This window comes from Lissotriton helveticus, chromosome 10, assembly GCF_964261635.1.
Source record: "Lissotriton helveticus chromosome 10, aLisHel1.1, whole genome shotgun sequence".
NCBI lineage: Eukaryota > Metazoa > Chordata > Amphibia > Caudata > Salamandridae > Lissotriton > Lissotriton helveticus.
The window spans coordinates 1,194,480,641-1,194,501,339 of NC_136071.1; the positions used below are offsets into that span (position 1 = coordinate 1,194,480,641).

General features: G+C 38.2%; 1 protein-coding gene across 7 annotated transcripts in view; it reads left to right on the forward strand.

Annotated features, from left to right (window-relative positions):
- Positions 1 to 20,699, forward strand: part of LOC144784933 (exocyst complex component 1-like) — a 1,012,560-nt gene that overhangs the window by 668,206 nt on the left and 323,655 nt on the right. The gene's annotated exons all lie outside the window — the stretch shown is intronic.

Consider the following 20,699-nt stretch of genomic DNA (forward strand, 5'->3'; position numbering starts at 1 on the left):
ATAGTGACTTGAAGGTATTCATCATATAACAGTGGGGAAAAAAAAACACAATCAAAATGATTGTGTTTAAAAAACCCATATAACATAACCAAACAGAAATCAGAACTCCTGAAAAGTAACTTACTTTCCATGACGTCGAAGGATATCCTATGAACAGCTTACACTCTGTTGTGCTGCTATTATTTTCAGCCCGCCACTTTCTGAAAGAAAAGCTCCATCGTTTTGAAAAATATGTTACATACAATAAATGACTTCTCGCTCTCTACCGCACGTTTCCACAAGGCCAAATCGTGTAAGAGCCATTTATAACTCTTGGAATTCTTCTAAGCAAATCCCGTCATTTTGTATTTCCGCAACTTTCAGAAAGCAAACGTTCAAGATCACTTTCACAATCCTGGACTAGTAATATCTTACCCTTCTTGCTCACTCATGTTCTACATTTCCTATGACACTGATACTGCTTACTATGAAGCAGACTTACACTACCTCTATGAGTACTACAATTATTTAATTCTCTACATCACTTTTAATCACAAAGCAATATAAAACAGTAGATAAAATTATATCAACCCCTAGAATCATTATACGCCAGTTACCTACCCTAAATTCTCTTTTCTGAAAACAGAAAGTAAGAATATTTTTAAATAAAAAGGCAACATTGTATCGTAGTCAAATGGGAATAATTTCCGAAACAGAAATTTTTTTACATTTTCAATAAGCTGTGTAATAAGCGGATCTGTCAAATGACCATCATGCCATATAATAGCTGCAGTTACAAATGTTCTTCCTAAAATCAACGACTGTGTAGCCACAACATTTGTAATTAAAGTTGAAGACTTACTTTCATCAGGTTTATATAGTTGGATTTTCAAAATGACATTATAATCAAAAGTTTGGACCAATAATCTAGACAGCATTGCAGACTTACATTACCTCTACTCCATGTTTTGATTGGCTGCTTGAATTAGCTTATAAAAAGAAACAGTTTTTCTGAACTCATACAAAGTGCAGTTATTTTTCCATGACGTCAAGTGTTATGGTAAGAACACCGTTTGCTTTGGGAAATACTCTGTTGTCCTTCAACTAATCTCTGCCCACCACTTTCTGTAAGAAAATCTTCTTTTTTTCCAGGAACTATTTAAAACTCAAAAATAACTTTTGACTCTGTACCACACTTATCCTCAAGGCCAAATCGTGTAGGAGCCATTAGAACCTCTTGAAATTCCTCAGAGCAAATCCTGAGATTCCTTCCCTAAAATGTTGGTTTTAAAAACACCAGGTAAGAATTTTTAAGGTCAAAAGGCAATTTTTTTTTAAAGTTAAAACAGAATCATTGCAGAATGACCAGCCATTTCTAGACTTTAAATAAGCTGTGTAATGTCCTGATGTTATTGAAGGACCGTCATGATATATAATTGCTGCAGTTACAAAAGTCCTTCCTGATATTGACAACTGTGAAGCCACAAAATTTTTAATTAAAGTTGTCAATTTTGTTCCATCAGGCCTACATCGTTGGAACATTAAAATGACATACTGGCCATATGTTCGTATAAATAATGTTGACAACATTTCAGACTTACATTGGCTACACTCCATGTTGTGATCAGCTGCTTTTACTAGCTTATTAAAGGACACTGATTTACTGTCTGGCAAAGTTAAATATATAAATCTTTCTGAGTCTACACTAGTAGTACTTGATACCCTACAGTTCTCGCAGTCATGCTGCCATTGATAAGAAAGCCCAAACAGGTGATCTACATCTACACCTTCAGCATGCAATACATCAAGCATATACATTAAAAACTCCTGACAATCTTGCTGAATATTTTGAGAGAATTGTGTTTGACCTGAACATCTGTCTAACAGATTTCGAATTTCAGACACACTTTCTATTTTTGTTCTATCAGTGCTACATTTCTCTAACACAGAATTTAAAAAACTGCAAAATCTTTGATCAGAATTGACCACAATCTCTTCTTTTACATTTTCTAGAGAAAACAAAACATTAACCACTACATTAGCATAGCAGTTGACACCAGAACTGTTTTCAAATTGAAAACCAACAACATCTTCAACAGAATCCTTTTTCTTTCTGCTTATAATTTCAGGTTCATCGACTTTTCGTCTTTTTGCTACAACCTCCCTACTATTGGTCACATTTCTTCGTTTCCGGCCTACCACACGTTTCTCAAACAAAGGATATTGAGGCAAATGTGGCGCATACTCTCTTCTTAACCTATTGTATTCCTTAACACAATCTAGATCCGCACAAATGTTTGTGACATCACACTCAATCAAGTACAATCCCGATAAAGTTCTAACTCGTGACAATGCCACATATGCCATACCCTCCTTGAACACAGAACTGCCAATATTCACCAATGCACTGTCTACACTTAAACCTTGCGATTTATGGATTGTCACCGCATATGCCAAGCAAACAGGAAACTGCTTACGGCGAACATATAAGTCTTTTACAAGCAAAAATCTAGCAGAACAACGACCAATTAACTGTACTTCCTCAATGCCATCAAATTTAATTTTTAAAAATTCAATTCCATCTCTATTTCTGTATTTCACAAAATCAACAACATTACCCATTGATCCATTTACCAGACCTCTTTCAACATGTAAATTCCTTCTTAAAATTATACGGCAGTTTAAGCACACATTCAGAGTCTTTTCAAAACCTGCAGTTTTAGATATAGTCTTCTCTAATGAATCCAATTTTGTTTTCAAATTCTCAGACAACATAATTGTTGATCCCATATGCTCTACTCTGTCAATAGCTTCCAGTTTCACAATCTCTTGGTTTTCTAAATGCAACATTTTGTTGTTGAAGATGGCACATTCTGCAAGAGTTGGCATCAAACATATTCCAGATTTCTTCTCAGTAATTTTCTGAAAAATATTCTCAGGCACAACGTCTTGTTCTGGATATAAATTTGACAGTAATCGTGCATGTAAAGCTTCTTTCCCATGCTCGGTCACTTTTCCAATTCTAACATCTTGTAGAATATTCTTGTAATCTTCATCCTTCGCCTGACGCATATTTTCATGCAGTTCAGCATAATTGAAGTTTAACCATATATTGACGTTGCCAATGCTCCCTAGGCACTTCCTGGTATCTTCATGCGTGAGCATTTTGAACACAGGTTGTCCTTTCACTGGTGTCAGCTGCAGAAGATCTCCGAAAACAATGATGTGTTTGCCACCAAATAACACATCATACTCTGTTTTAAGAACTTCTTGCATTCTCAAATGCACAAAGGCAAGCATGACATTAGAAACCATGCTTACTTCGTCAATGATAAGAAGTTTCATTTTCCTCAAGACTCTTGAAACTTCACAACAAGCATCTCCAGATAACTTGTGGTATTGTAATTTGTTATCATGCTCCACTGGCAGCATCAATAGACGATGCAAAGTAATACCTTTAATGTTATGTGCTGCCAGTCCAGTTGGAGCGGTGACAACACAAGACAGCGATGACTCAGTCCTTTCCTGCAAATAACATGAAATTGCTTTAATGAGGAAACTTTTTCCAGTTCCCGCTTCTCCACTCACGTACAGTCGGACAGGCTTCAACGACGTACATGAGCACTCTTTCTTCTCATGACTTAATCCATGATCAATTTGCTTGGTAACTTCGTCATATATTTTCCTCTGCTCAACGTTGAGTTGTCTTTCCAAGTCTTCTAAGTTAACCACATCCTCTTGAGCATGTGCCATGGCTCTTTCCACTTCATTCATGGCAGTGGCAGCTTCATTTTCGATAACAGGTCCTCCTAGTGGATCCTGACTCAATGAAACAGAACTCTGACTGTCCTGAGAACTGTCTCTGGCAATCTCGGCTGCAATCGTTGCTTCCTGCTCGATTTCCGCATTCAACATTTCAAGATATTTGGGAAAAGCAGGACATTCTATGGTCTCCTTGGCGGCAGTGAAAGAGTCTTCGTAACAGAGGAAATCTCCAAGCAGTTCCTCTTCTGCACGCCAAGGCTTAAAAAGTTGCAAAAGTGCTAAATAGAAAAACTCCTTTTTTTCAGGAGATTCGCCACTCAATTTTCAATGGTTTACCAAGTGGCATTTTCTTTGCTTGACCAGACATCCCTCACTTCCAATTACAGCATACACTCCTTTATCAATATCTTCTTTGATGTTCCTCTTGAATATGTAATTTTGTAGAACCTCATACAGACAAACATTCTCGAGGTGACTGCTTCGATTTGGATAATATGTATCCAACATGTTGGTCTTCAAAATATCGGTACTGTTTGGCTCCTTTTCCGCCAAATACTCAATTTCCCGCACAGGTTTCAGAACTCGATTACGCGTTGCAGCAAGACCAAGACTCGCCCAAACGATACTCCTAGATTTGGCATAGAGACTTGCTGAAGACAACCGGTCAGAACATTCGTAAGCTCCGATTTCTCGATGCGACAACATCTTCAGACTGAAACTGTACAACTTCTTACTGAGGCTCTTTTCATGGGAAATGTCCTCCCACATATCCTTCAATTCTGTCTTTTCTTTTTTGGTGATGTAAGATGTCACATACCGAGCCACAGCCATACAGTTATCAGCCACAAACTGTATATCCATGTTAGCATTCCACATGGACAAAATCACTGGGTTGTAGTCGTTGATGTACTTGGACTCTTCGTTCCTTTTCAAATTGTATGTGTTTTTAGGTGATTTCTTCATCACATTATGTCGCAGCGAAGACATCAAACTGTTCACTCTTCCTTTAGAAATCACCGGTCGTGGAAAGGCGAAACGACATTTGGTGTAGAACTTGTCCTTGTTTCTGAATTTACGACGACAGTACTTTCCGCAACGATGGCTTTGGAAGCGTAGAACTTGTTCTCTTAGGCTTTTGTCCTCCTTTGCGTTTGGAACAGCACATGTAGAATACTGTTGTATGAAACTCATCACTAAGTCTTCTGGATCTGTTCCAAACTTAGGTGCATCCTTGATCCACAGCAGCATATGTATATGAGGAGCACCTCTTGCTTGGTACTCCTTTCTCCAGAAGAAATCCAACACCTCTCCAAGAGGTGGATTCTTCTTATTCATGATGAAAGACATCATAGCTTCAAATCTATGATTGAAGTACCTGCATACATTCACTGGATCCAAAGAGCACAGTTCTCCGGGTGTCTTGAATTCGATGTTTTCAATGTTTCCATTTGCCTCTCGTAGAAATTCAAGTAAGTCTTCCCAGCCATACTCGGCACAGCTCAGAGTGAGGAACCATGTGGGAGTTCCTAAGTTCCTCAGCATACATTTTAAATCACCATGACGACGGTACCAGTACTCATTAGTACCACGCTGACACGCCATGAGATTAATCAGGTGACAATCCAAAATACTGTCTTGGACATTGACTTTATCAATAAAGTCACTTGCCGAGATGTTTTGCATCTGTATACCACTTTTCAAGATGTGGTTCACTGCATATGACAGTCCAGACAGATCGCTTTCAAACAGGAGATGAAACAAATAGGGAATGCATTGTCGAAACCTAGCATCTTCTGCATACAATCGTAAAGTCCGGTATTCAGAAGCAGGAATTTGATGAGGTCGCTCATCATATCTTCCTCCTTGACCTGTTGGAAATAGCTGTGGGAAACACCGAGCTTCCAAACTTTCCTCCCAAACACTAATGGGACTCCCTTTGGCTTGTTTCATTTGAAACAACTCAATAGCATTCCCCATGACTTCCTTGGAATGCAAAGGATGAACACTATAATGTTCATATATTTCTTCACTTTTAGAGGGTTCTACTTTCTCAATTTGACCAGCACACAAATCGCTATCCTCTTCCTCACTTACTTCCTCTTCTGCAACATATACATTCTTATAGTACTTATTATTTTTTTTCAAATACAATGTTGCCTTTTTGACTTTCCTAACATCTACTAAATCTTGCCATATTTTCTTATTCTTTGTCGGAACCCCCTTAACTAAGATAACCAGAGGTTCCTCTTCCACTTTTTCTACTCCAATTGTGTTAATGTTTTTCTTCAAATCTAGAGGCAAATAAACAACTCTTCCCTTTAATCCTCTCTGTAAATCTGATGGAGGCAATTTCCCTGTCTTTGGCTCCATTCTTACAATAGCCTGAAAGGGATGGATACTTTGAATCAAAATAGATTCATAAGTATTTAAATCCTTCAATTCAGAAGGAATCTCAACCAATTCCAGATTATTATGAACCGCTCTAGCAGGCATCTGGTTTTGATTTAATTTATTACAACAATAAGTACACACACGTTGATCCAATCCCAAATCAAAACAATTTTCTACCATCAAGTATGTTGCGAAATCCTTCCATTCACTATTATTTTCCCTTTCACTTTTTGCATATAAATCCACTAACTTAGTCTGATTCTTATAATAAGTGCGCGTCGACAACACACACAAGTGAAATTAGGCCTCTCACTTGATTTCACCTGAAACGTGGCAATTTCCTTCTGAAAATTATCTGTACTGGAAACCTGTACACTATCTTCCACATTACCCTCTTCTTTTGGGTCAATTTCAACATTCTCCTCTTTACTTCCAAAGTAACAAAACTCAATTTCTTCACACATATTCTTCACATCTATTTCAGAACCATGCAAAAGAGCAGCGCATAATTGTTTAAGCATAACTGCTGGACTCTTAGCATAATACAACATTCTAACTAATTTCCTCACTTTATTATGATGCACTGCTAGCATCCTGAAATGATGAAAAACACTCTGGCATACTCTCCTGGAAAGACAAGCCAGTGAATGACCATGCAAACCTGTCACTTCTCTCACTCTGCAAGGATCTAATTCTTGCAACAACTTCATTTTCTGCTTCAAACTTTTCTTATTAAATGTCCGTACAAAATCACAAAGCAAATTGATGGAATCCTGTCGCACACTGCAAATACTACTACACTTCCAGGTGTACACAGGTCCCTTAGGACGTCTTCCTAAAACCTCATTACCTAACACCTCTTCTGTCTCTGTTGTCACAAGTTTTTCTTTTTCAACTGGACAACCATCTTTCACCTCATAAGCTCGACCATTGGTGTCAACTGCATGCACCAAATCATTATCCTGGAAATAACTCTCCTCATTAAAAAATGCCTCACAACTTGAACTATGCATCCATTCTCCTGAAAAAACTTCACAAAAATTACTACGATTAACTGTTCTCTTCCATCTACTATTTGTTTTGAAATCATAAATTGCCTTGTTTAGCTTCCTAATTCTATTGATTATCAAAATAAATAACTTTCGTTTAATTTCGAATGCCTGATCAATAACTTTCTCAACTTTTTTTTTTCTCTTATAAAAAACCACTTTCTGTTGACCTTTCTTAATATTTTTTAACAAATTGCCAATTATCCTGTTGCGGAACATTCGTTTACGAATGTCCCTAAACTGTTGTTTCCTTCTACTATCATGCACAGAGTTATCTCTTGCTCTAGCAGTAACATTTTTGATTGGCCTTTGCTTTCCGTTTAAATTGCTTCTCTTTTTCTGGACTAAAACATTTTCTGTAGTACTACTTTTTTTTTTACAAATGTTTCTTATGAATGATTTCGTGGTCTTACCCGGTGCTTTCTTGGTGACTTGACAATTTTTTATTGTAGAGGACTGCTGCATTAATTGATGAACCTGCTGTCTTTGACGTTTTGTAGCCTTTCTGATTCTATCCTTAGACGGCATTCTCAAAATTTGAAATGATCTGCAGTTGAATCTGTGGTAAAATATAATAAAAAAATTTATTAACCACTATTACCAAACAGTAAATCAATAACAGTCATCAAAAACTTAACACACTAATTGACATTTTTACATAGAATATTTTTTTGTGCTTTGGCAAATTTAGAATACACAAATAGCAGAAAAGAAATGGAATGCTTCTACATTTTACCTGTGCTGTTTTATATGTGAATCTGATCTAATTTTATGAGCATATTTTAATATTTTATTGAAGACACTACACATAACCTGTTTTTGAAGGTGTGTTTAATTTTAAATGGAACGGTTTACATTTTTACTTTTCATTTATTGTACATTTTAAAAATAAATGTTTATAGTTCCATAGGCTCAAGCAGGTCAGCTTCCCACCCTATGTCATACAATTCTGACAAATCGGCATCCTCATCATGTTCTTCATCATCCTCAGGATTTAAATCATCCAAGGGATCTACTTCCACTGATGTTTCAATCACAATTTCAATGATAATGTCGAGATCAACAGATTGATCATTATCACTCATGCTTGATGTTGTCGTTATCTTTAAAGAAAGAGAACAACAATGAGATGTTGCAGAGTAAGAGACAAATCTCAGAGACTATAATAGTAAAATTGTTTAACAAGAGTAACATTTTGCAGCTATTATTTAGCCATGTCCAGTGATGCTGAGGAGGTGAGGCCTATGTCCAAGTTTTCAGTGAACAGGACTCATCTCTTCTTAACCTTGGATAACCCTCACCGACTCTGTGTCCCCTGCTCATACTTAAATGTAAAGGGGCAGATTTATGTTAACTGGCGCATCCCCACGGATGCACCAGTTAATGTGCACCGCTGCTCTGCCACCCATAGTGTGCCGCATTTACAATGTGGAGCACCATTGAGCAAAAACAGCACAGATGCGTCACGCATCTGTGCCGCAAAAGCAGCACATTGCAGGAATCACGTCATAAGCGCGACATGTCTACTGCAATGCACAGGAGGAAGCCTCACATTGCATGGTGCATCACTTCTTATGCCTGTTTCAAACAGGCGTAAGGATTTGATTCAGCTATAAAGCTGACTCAGTGAAATCTTCTAAATTTCACTGTGTTAGTTTTACAGGGCTTTCATGCAAATTAATGCATACCTTGCAACAAAACACCTATATGAAAACTGACGCAGGTTTCATGTGGCACAGGACTTTACAGCATGACACATCTGCCTAGATGCATCAAGTTGTAAATATGTCGCCACATAGCAAATCTTTTGCACCGCCGCTGTGTCACAAAAGTGACGCACAGTGACGCAAAAGAGACATACACCTATCATAAATCTGTCCCTAACATTTTAAATGATTGATTCAAGATGACGATAAAGTGTGGCCTATCCAGAGGTTTGTTTGAGGTGAGGCCTACTCAGGGTTGCAGATGAAATTTACGCTTGTTGAGGAGTACAGAGGAGATAATACTTGTGAAGGCCTACCAATGAAGTAAGTCATATCCACTTCACTCTTGAACAAAGGCCAGACCTTTTCTGTGTCCGTGGACAGACCTAAACCTCATCTGCACAATGTCATTCGTAAACTTAGGAAACACAGGTGATGTAATTGAAAAATGTGGAGTTTCTTTTCCTCATTTCACAATCACATCACCTGTGTTTCCTTTGCTTAGGTATCTCATAGTGCAGATGGACTCTAGCATATCAAAGAGTACACATAAGTTGAGCAGTGTATACAACAATTTTGACATTTACAGAAGATTCAGCTTCTTATCTTGTTGGAGATGAAATGAGGCCTGTCTTGCAACATGGTGCATGTTTTGCATCACTGCTGCATTGGTTTCATGTGGCACTGGACTTTACAGCATGACACATCTGCCTAGATGCATCAAGTTGTAAATATGTCGCCACATAGCAAATCTTTTGCACCGCCGCTGCGTCACAAAAGTGACGCACAGTGACGCAAAAGAGGCATACACCTATCATAAATCTGTCCCTAACATTTTAAATGATTGATTCAGGATGACGATAAGGTGTGGCCTATCCAGAGGTTTGTTTAAGGTGAGGCCTACTCAGGGTTGCAGATGAAATTTACGCTTGTTGAAGAGTACAGAGGAGATAATACATGTGAAGGCCTACCAATGAAGTAAGTCATGTCCACTTCACTCTTGAACAAATGCCATACCTCTTCTGTGTCCGTGGACAGGCCTAAACCTCATCTGCACAATGTCATTCGTAAACTTAGGAAACACAGGTGATGTAATTGAAAAATGTGGAGTTTCTTTTCCTCATTTCACAATCACATCACCTGTGTTTCCTTTGCTTAGGTATCTCATAGTGCAGATGGACTCTAGCATATCAAAGAGTACACATAAGTTGAGCAGTGTATACAACAATTTTGACATTTACAGAAGATTCAGCTTCTTATCTTGTTGGAGATGAAATGAGGCCTGTCTTGCAACATGGTGCATCTTTTGCATCACTGCTGCATCGGTTTCATGTGGCATGGGACTTTACAGCATGACACATCTGCCTAGATGCATCAAGTTGTAAATATGTCGCCACATAGCAAATCTTTTGTACCGCCGCTGCGTCACAAAAGTGACGCACAGTGACGCAAAAGAGTCATACACCTATCATAAATCTGTCCCTAACATTTTAAATGATTGATTCAGGATGACGATAAGGTGTGGCCTATCCAGAGGTTTGTTTAAGGTGAGGCCTACTCAGGGTTGCAGATGAAATTTACGCTTGTTGAAGAGTAAAGAGGAGATAATACATGTGAAAGCCTACCAATGAAGTAAGTCATGTCCACTTCACTCTTGAACAAAGGCCAGACCTCTTCTGTGTCCGTGGACAGACCTAAACCTCATCTGCACAATGTCATTCGTAAACTTAGAAAACACAGGTGATGTAATTGAAAAATGTGGAGTTTCTTTTCCTCATTTCACAATCACATCACCTGTGTTTCCTTTGCTTAGGTATCTCATAGTGCAGATGGAGTCTAGCATATCAAAGACTACGCAGAAGGTGAGAACTGTATGGAACATGGCTATGTAAGTCAAATAATCTAAATCTAAATTTGCCAAGCACACATGGGGGCGTATTTACAAGGACCTTGCACCACAGGGAAAGGTCTTAAATTAAAATGGGAAAAATAACATCAGAGAGACTCAAAGGCCTTATAAATATGCCCCAAGCAACCTATGAAGCTCTAGCATTACATATCAAGAAACCTAATTGATTTCAAAAATCGTTTTTAAACACATCATCTACATCAATTATATACCTACATTCATCAGGAAGTGACTTAAAATGCCCTAAGACACATGAAAGCGTTTTTTTTAAGCCCTTGCTCCATTTTTAGATCACTTTTAACATGGCTATGTAAGTCAAATAATCAAGATCTAAATTTGCCAAACACAGATGGGGGCGTATTTACAAGGACCTTGCACCACAGGGAAAGGTCTTAAATTAAAATGGGAAAAATAACATCAGAGAGACACAAAGGCCTTATAAATATGCCCCAAGCAACCTATGAAGCTCTAGCATTACATATCAAGAAACCTAATTGATTTCAAAAATCGTTTTTAAACACATCATCTAAATCAATTATATACCTACATTCATCGGGAAGTGACTTAAAATGCCCTAAGACACATGAAAGCGTTTTTTTAAGCCCTTGCTCCATTTTTAGATCACTTTTAACATGGCTATGTAAGTCAAATAATCAAGATCTAAATTTGCCAAGCACAGATGGGGGCGTATTTACAAGGACCTTGCACCACAGGGAAAGGTCTTAAATTAAAATGGGAAAAATAACATCAGAGAGACACAAAGGCCTTATAAATATGCCCCAAGCAACCTATGAAGCTCTAGCAGTACATATCAAGAAACCTAATTGATTTCATAAATCGTTTTTAAACACATCATCTAAATCAATTAAATACCTACATTCAAGGGGAAATGACTTAAAATGGCCTAAGACACATGAAAGCGTTTTTTTTAAGGCCCTTGCAACATTTTTGGGTCACTTTTAACATGGCTATGTTAGTCAAAGAATTAAAATCAAAATTTGCCAAGCACAGATGGGGGCATATTTACAAGGACCTCGCACCACAGGGAAAGGTCTTAAATTAAAATGTGAAAAATAACATCAGAGAGACTCAAAGGCCTTATAAATATGCCCCAAGCAACCTATGAATCTCTAGCAGTACATATCCAGAAACCTAATTGTTTTCTTAAATCGTTTTTAAACACAACATCTAAATCAATTATATACCTACATTCATGAGGAAGTGAGTTAAAATACCCTAAGACACATGAAAGCATTTTTGTAAGACCCTTGCACTATTTTAGCGTCACTTTTAACATTGCTATGTAACACAAAGAAACAAAATCTATTTGTAAAACACTTGACACAAATCAAAATTTTAAATACACAACTTTCTTCATAATGTTCTCCCTAAACCATACTATTCTCTATCTAAATTAAATGAATCTTTTCTCACCTTAGCAAATACTTTATGAGTTTCAAAACAGTCTCAGAAACACACCAAATTGTCTTTAGCAGAGCAAAAGGTATGCACTCCAGAGTCTGCAGCTATAAAAAGCACAGAAAAGCTGTAATTCATCACACATATCTCTCATGTCACCCAATCAAAACTCTTCCCTCACTTTTTTCAAATCAACACCCTTCCCCCCTCTACCCTTTCTGCCTTTTTTGCATAGCAACCACCTCCTGAAAGACCTCTCATGTTTGCAAGTTCACACAACAATGTTTCAATTGAACTCTGAACTCTCAGTACACCTGCATATCCAGTGCAATCTTTCATAAAATGATTTTTTTTTGACCATTCAAATTACATCTTTCAAAGAACTCATCCATGCACCCTAACTTTCTGTTTTCAGCAATCAAAATCCACCAATCACTGCTACTGCTTCATTAACACAGAAACTCCACAGTTTTTTTCATTTTAAACTCTTATTTTTTCAACTCCCATTTCATTGCCACACTTCATCTGACTGCAGCAGAACCTCCTCTCACCATGTTTTCTGTCTGGATTGTTGGACATAGTTACATCTACTGGGCTCAGAGGTATGCTGATAACAGAAATGTACCTAACCTCAATTTACAAGATGTGGAAATTAAGTGGTTTGGCCACAGAGGATTAAAATGTCACCAATTGATACCATTGGTGAAAACCTTTATGCATTTGCCTAAACCTGACCTGTTAATTGTGCACTGTGGAGGAAATGACTTGGGCACTTTGACTGGGGTAGGTCTGGAAATGCTTTTAAAGGACACCTTTGAGCAATTGATGGCACTTTTTCCTCAAACTGCCTTGGTATATTCAAATATATGCCAAAGACAGAAATGGAGGTGGTCGAACCAATTTTGTCCACAAATTGAGAAATCGAGGAAGCATGTAAAGCTTACATGAGAGACCATGGAATGGGCTCCATCTACAACAATAACTTACGTTACTACATGCAAGATATCTACAGAGGAGATGGAGTTCACTTCTCAGATGAAGGGAACAGAATTTTCATTCTGAATTTAAAAATGTGCATTGGTACCTACTTATAAGTACCTAAATGTACCATAAACCCAAAAGCTCTTCTCAGAGCTACCCTACATCTGATCACTCACAATTATTATTTTACTCTAACTTTTTTCACTAATTTTCAACAAAGTACGCTCCCCGGAGCGCTACCCGGTACGCGAACCGGAAGCTAACCGCGCGAAATTTAAAAAAAAAATGATTTTTTTTCACACACATGGGCCTCCTCAGCCACCCTCAGAAAACCTAGGGGGTCAAAATACGTCTACCGTGCCCCCTTCTACCCATTCTGAACATTATTTGCCCTCCATCTTGTATCTTAATTCGACCGAAACACAAAATGGTGGACTCCCGTAACGCTGCTGGTTCGCGTACCGGGGCGCTCACCGGGAAGCGCTCCATTAAAAAAGGTGGGAAAGTAATTTACAGAAGAAACCCTGGAGACACTTTCACCAAATATAGATTAGCTCATACTACATACCAATCCCTACCATTTTCACACATTTGTTTGGAATTCCATTTAGCCATTTAGCCTGTAGACCTCTCTAAATACCCTGAGGTAAATTACTTCACAAAACACATCTGAAGTGTTGGAATTGACAACCAATTAAAATGTTACTTTCATTTTCTACTTTTTTTACCTGGCATTTGATTGGTTATGTACCTGAATATATATTAAAAAAAAGAGAGAAAAACACAGCCATTTTGACTACTACTCCCTGAACTACATTGCAAGATCATTTTCACTCACAACTTAAACTTGTTTTTAAAAGGTAAGATATTATTTTATAAATTTGAAAACATTTTCAGATAGTTATATACTATCCCTCTGTAAGAGTTAGACATTGAGAAAGGCTTGTTTATTATAATTATGGATTGATTTAGGTTTCTGTGGTATTATTATGAATTTACATAGGCTTTCTCACAGGCACTTTTTAATAGTACTACTTCATGCCTCAAAAGTACCTGTCTGAACTTAAACCCAACAGTGCCCCATCTCTACTGATATATTTATTTTTTATTCAAATTTCAGCACAAAAATGCAAGGAGAACAGAACGTTTCCTTTGAAATTGTCCTAGACATGAACAATGAGGAAATAATTGAACCCATTGACTTGGAATTCATGGATGAATCACGAGACCATGAACTTCTACAATGTGTAGAATCTGTGGATCATTTACTTCATTATGATGACGGTCAAATGTGGGAAGTTATGTTCACTCAACAAGAGGACATATCGGACAGTCAAATGTTAGATGTTCTATTAAATTTTGAAAAAGAATCAGAAAAATTAAATTATATTTAATATTAAAAAATTGTTTGAGTCTTTAATCATTTTTATATGTAATTCATAAACTAGTACCAAATTGATTATAATGTAAAGTCAGACTTATAGTATACTGTGCACAATTCCAAAAATAAATTTATATTTAATAATCATACATACTGCTACTTAAATAACAAAAAAACAACAAAAAGAACAATGAATAAACATACAATATTTCAAAATATCATAGTCTATCATTCTTTTTTCCTTATAGTACGCTCCCCGGACCGCTTCCCGGTGCGCGTACCGGGCGCTACCCACACAAAAAAAACAATTTTTTTTTTTTTTTTTTGCCCCGCGGGGCCCTTTTAAAGCCTCCACATCAAACCTAGGGGGTCAGGAAGGATCTACTATGCCCCCTTATGGTCATTTCCCCCTTTGTTTTGGCCTCCTCTTGTCTCTCGATCCTACCGAGAGACAAGATGGCGGCCGCTCCAGACTGTTTAGAATGTTGACAGACACCGGAGAGCCAATCAGCTTCGCTTCGCGAAGTTCCGTTACGCGTCAGGTACGCGAACCGGGGCGCTGCCCGGAGCGCGCTTACAGATATATATATTTTTTTGAACGTTAATTTCTCAAAATCCACTGGAACACATATATTGAGACCTAGCAAAGGCACATCGGGCTACCAGTCCCTACAATTTTGCCAAGTTTCGTGCAAATCCATTCAGCCGTTCGGGCTAAAAGTGAGGCCAACCGCCCTATGGAAATTAACATGGGAAAAACCCCCCTTTTTTCTCGGCCCCCCCTTGACGAACCCCCCCCAACTTTTCAGTGGCTGCTCAGAAACAAAATGTTCAATTTTCCTGAAAATGTCAGCCAATTCCGTCCACAAACGCCAAAGTTATTAGACATAGAATTTTCAAAAATCCCATAGAGAAAAAATCCTAACTATATATACCTACTGGCGACCGCCAGTAGGTAATATATATATATATATATATATATATATATATATATATATATATAGAGATATATATGGTCATATGAATACAGTCATGCTGTGATGTTGTAATACACTTGTAGCAAAATGTGCACTGGTGGATTACTGCTAGCTACTCTAATACAAAGCATGGGAATCTATGAAAGTTCCAATACTGGGGCAAGAAAACAAGTTACTTACCTGTAACTTTGGTTCTCCAGTATTGGTAACTTTCAGAGATTCCCATGCGCCCACCATCCTCCCCTGGGAAAGCTCGGCCTTCAGCAAAACTTGTTACTGTTACACAATGGCTACGAAAATCTGAGGCTCTGAGGCACTCTCAGGAGGGTTCTATGGGGTGAGGCCAATCTGATTGGCTAAAAAACACAGAAACCTATGCACACTCTAATTAATAAACAGTGATGTCAGTGTAGACACTAGAGATAATGGAGAAAAAGCATTTCATTTACAAACAAATCAATGGATTTCTTGGAATCAGTTGTTAGAAAGGGTGTCTTTAATGTTCATGAGAACCAGCCGACACGTGTTTTGTCGCATGTGGGACAGTCTTCCCGCGACTCCTCAGGGCTAGCGAAAATTGTAGTAGGGAGAGTCGCTCCGTCGGTGATACTTCCGACCCGACAGGGCCCAGGACTGTTGGCTGCTAAAGCGGTGGTAGGAGAATTTTATCAAAAGATATATTCGAAGTGCGTGATATAGTAAGGTGAATCAATGGCGTAGGACACTCCAAACGCGTTGGATGAAGGGTAGTGGAGATTTCCAATAAATTCGACGTGTGTGTCTCCACAGAGTTAGGGCGTTGAAGAAGAATCAGTTAAGCATTAGACAGAACTGCCGTGCATCTGTTCAGCAGCTCTTCGCACCGTGTACCAGGTAAGGTGACCTTACCCGGTACACTGTGCGAAGAGCTGCTGAACAGATGCACCCGTCTGTCCTCCCAAGGCAGTTCCGTCTAATGCTTAACTGATTCTTCTTCAACACCCTAACTTGAAGCCACTGGAGTCAAGCTATCCTGGCTGAAGATGGCTGATAGCCAAAAACCGGTCCTAGGATGCCTGATTCCGGTCCAGGGAAGACATGGCTTGGCAGTTCGGGCTGGACTGTTCCCATGAGGTACAGGGTCAAGACTGATTTGCATATGGCCATGTCTGAACTGGAGTGGCTTGGTGAGCAAAATAACAATGGATTAAACCCAGATCTGGGACTGGGGGTGAATGTTTTGCCATTGTGCAACATTCCGTCCATCACCTTGTGTGTTTTGCTGTTCACCCTATGTGGGAAGTGTATGCCCAGACGTGGGTCCCGTGCTCACTACGCCACTGGAGTCAAGCTATCCTGACAGAAGACGGCTGATAGCCAGAAACCGGTCCTAGGATGCTTGATTCTGGTCCAGGGAAGACATGGCTTGGCAGTTCGGGCTGGACTGTTCCCATGAGGCACAGGGTCAAGACTGATTTGCATATGGCCATGTCTGAACTGGGGTGGCTTGGTGAGCAACATAACGATGGATTAAACCCAGATCTTGGACTGGGGGTGAATGTTTTGCCATTGTGCAACATTCCGTCCATCATCTTGTGTGTTTTGCTATCCTTGAATCTCAACAGCATTCTATCCTGGTTCTTAATATATTCGCTTGATTTTGAAGATATCCTTTTCATTCTAAGTAATTGCGAATATGGTAAATGTCTTTTCAAAGACATGGGATGACAACTGTCAAAGTGCAGGGAATTGTTCCTGTCTGTTATTGTAGTGCAAACTTCTGTTTCAATTTTGTTATAATGGCAGGTAACTAATACGTCAAGGAACTGAAAACATTCCGTACTGACAGAATGTGTAAACTGGATGTGATCGTCTATATTGTTGATGAAAGTGGTGAATACATTTACCTCTTCAGGTGGACCCAACCATATTAGAAAAATGTTGTCTATGTAACGCCAGAATTTCAGTATTTTGTTGGTCCATCTCGGGTTGGTTAGGATGGTATCCTGTTCTAGACGATGCATGAACAAATTTGCATAGCTGGGGGCTGCACAATTGCCCATAGATGTACCAGCTAGTTGTAAAAAGAAGTTATTATTCCATTCAAAGTAACTATGATACAGAGTGTATTGAAGTAGTTAAAGTAGAAATATTTTCAACTCCTCTGATTTTGTGATTGATTAAGAATGATTCTATTGCATCAATGCCTCTATTATGGGGAATAGATGTGTAGAGTGCACGTACGTCAATAGTGCACAAGGTTATCAACATGTCTGGATAAGTACTGTATCCTTCAATTTAATTAGGAAGTCTGTTGTGTCGCGTATGTAGGTTGTCATTGATTTCTCTAATGGTTGAAGATGTTTATCTATGTACTTTCCGGTTGGCTCATGAATGGAACCTTTAGTTAACACAATAGGGCAAAATGGTGGTTTGGTCAAGTTCTTGTGTATTATTGGAAGCATCTGTAAACTGGGGGTTTTTGGGTATTCTTGTATGAAAAACGTTTTGTCCTTTTCTGTGATCTTGCCCATGGTACATGCCTTGTCGATGATGGTTTTTAAAACTTTTGCAAACTCGCCCGTTGGATCTTGGGGTTGTTCCATATACAATTCTGTGTTATGTATATGATCATTAACACTTTCCTGGTAGAATTTAGAGTCCATTATTACAAGTGCCCCTCCTTTGTCAGCTTTACCGCGGTATGTTACAGAGAAGGTGAGCGTGGTTTAATTTAGTCCCTAGTTAGTCCTTAGTCTATGTTTAATACGGAAGTTCCCACGTCTACATACATCGCGGACGTGAGCCTGAGTTTCACTCGGTATCGTAATCGCGACCTGAGAGCTTACTTTACTCTATGTTGGAATTAAATAAGGTACAGCAGTCTCTGAATATATTTTGTAGATTTGCTTTGTGATACTATTAGTTTAGACCTTGATGGAAGCCGAGAATAGAGAGTAATGCCGGTACATTATTTCTCAGGAACAACGGAAGAAAGAAGGTGTAGAGAGTGTTGACCCCGATCTTTGCCGACGGAGGGTAAGCATTAGATAGAATCCCATTATAATGAAAGGTTTGAATACGCTGATGCAGGAACTGATTACAGGTTTTTCAATTACCTTCCCTTATAGTATTATCGAGCAGTGTGATTGGGAGGATAAATAAGAGCCCAGTATTGAGACTGCGGATAAATACATTAGATGACGGTAGGAACTCTGGCATAGCTTGGGTTGCTTTTGCTGAATATTACCCTCACCTTGGTGGTTGCAAGTGTGTTTAGTTAGTTTTATCTCTGGTAGTAGTGGTGATTTGGACTGAAATGAATATAGGTTCACTGACATAGGTGTCGAAATATCTGGTGCACACATAGGAGTGTTTAAATGTGTAATATTATTTTGCCATTTACCTCGAGAAATGAGACATATCATTTAGAAAGAACTACTCCATGTATATATATAGACTTCCTCGAATGTATATATAAAAATGTGTAGAGTTTGTGAATGATATCCCCGAGATATATATATATATATATAAATATAAATATGTAAATATATTGTATTTGATTTCTTAGGTAGATTTTTGTTTGCCCAGAGTCCTGATGATGCCTGAAATCATGAGAGGCTGAAACACGTCGACAATTTCTGTTGGAAGGCACCATTGCAAAATACATTGTTTGAGAATATGAGAAAATGAACTGTAAGGAGTAGTAAAATAGTAAGAGGTCAAAAGGAGGATACCTTGGATACTCCTACGTTGGTCTGGTGCCCTGTACACAAGGAATGTTTCTGTATAATTGAGTGGTTAAACATCCTTTTTGATATTAGTGTGGGCAAAGCACCCTGAAAACGGTTCAAAGGAATTTGTGTTTGTTTGTACATATATACGTTTGTTTGTATATTGTGTATATATATGTATGAATTGTGTATATATATATATATATGTATGAATTGTGTATATATATGTGTAACAAGTAACTAATTTTTGAAAAAATGGTTTATTAAAAGGAAATATAAACCAATAAGTTGAGACCATTCGTTTGAATTGCCTGTCATTTGGAGAAATTTAAAAGAAATTTACGATTTACCTCAAACAGAATAACTGTATTGAAGAATAGATAATTTACGGTATCTGTTCCTGAAAAAATATATGTGTAATTGTTCCGTAGCCTTCATATTCTTTACTTACTGTATTGTTTACCTAGATGCCTATGGGTTAATTGGGTTCCCCCTGTAATATATATGCTTTGTCAGCTTTACAGCATTTAATATCTTTGTTGTCAATGATTTGATTGATAGCTTGCTTTTCCTTTGAATTGAAATTGGTTCACCTGGAATTAGGTTTTTTGAATACTTCTTTAATTTCATTCATAGTGATGGTTTCATAAGAGTCAAGTATTTTGTGGCTTGTGGGTGCCGTAAACGCTCTTTTACTTCTTAGACTCATGCACGTGTCTTCTGTGTTAACAACTGTTTGAGGAACCATGTTTTTAAAAAAATGTTTCAATCTCAGATTCCTCATGAATTTAAACAAGCTGACTTCAGTTTCAAGATAATTGGAATGGTAAGTGGGCACAAATGATGTACCTCGTTGTAATGTAGCCATTTGTGTGTTGGAAAGTGAACTGTTGGAAATGTTAATAATCAGGTTCTTTTGCTCCGTGCTGATTGGGCGATCAATGAGTTTGTCTCTTTGGTGGCCTCTGCCCCTCCTGGTTCGACGTTTATGGCTGGGCCTTTCTCTAAAAAAGGAGCCCCTGTTGTAGTGTTATTTGATGTACTTGGTGCGCTTTCCGATCTTGCTTGGTTTCCACTTCTTTCTTTGTACGTTCTTGGTCCACCTCTTTGTGAGGATCCATTGGATGCTGTACTTCCTTCCTCAGAAGAGGGATTATTGAAAGGTCTTTGCTGCCTACGCTGGGCGTACACCTCCGCCCAGTTGTAGACTTCATCTAACTTATAGTCTATTGTGTCACGTTTATATTTTCCTATTTTTCTGTCATTAATTTCTTTGGCGTATTCATCCAATCTTATGTTTATGTCAGTTAATGCCTTGTCCATTTCATCCTTAGTTAAATTGTTGCTCAAATTGTGTTGTAGTTGTTTGATGTCTTTATACAAATCTTCAATCACCTTAGATAATTCTTCAACTATTAACAGTATTAAA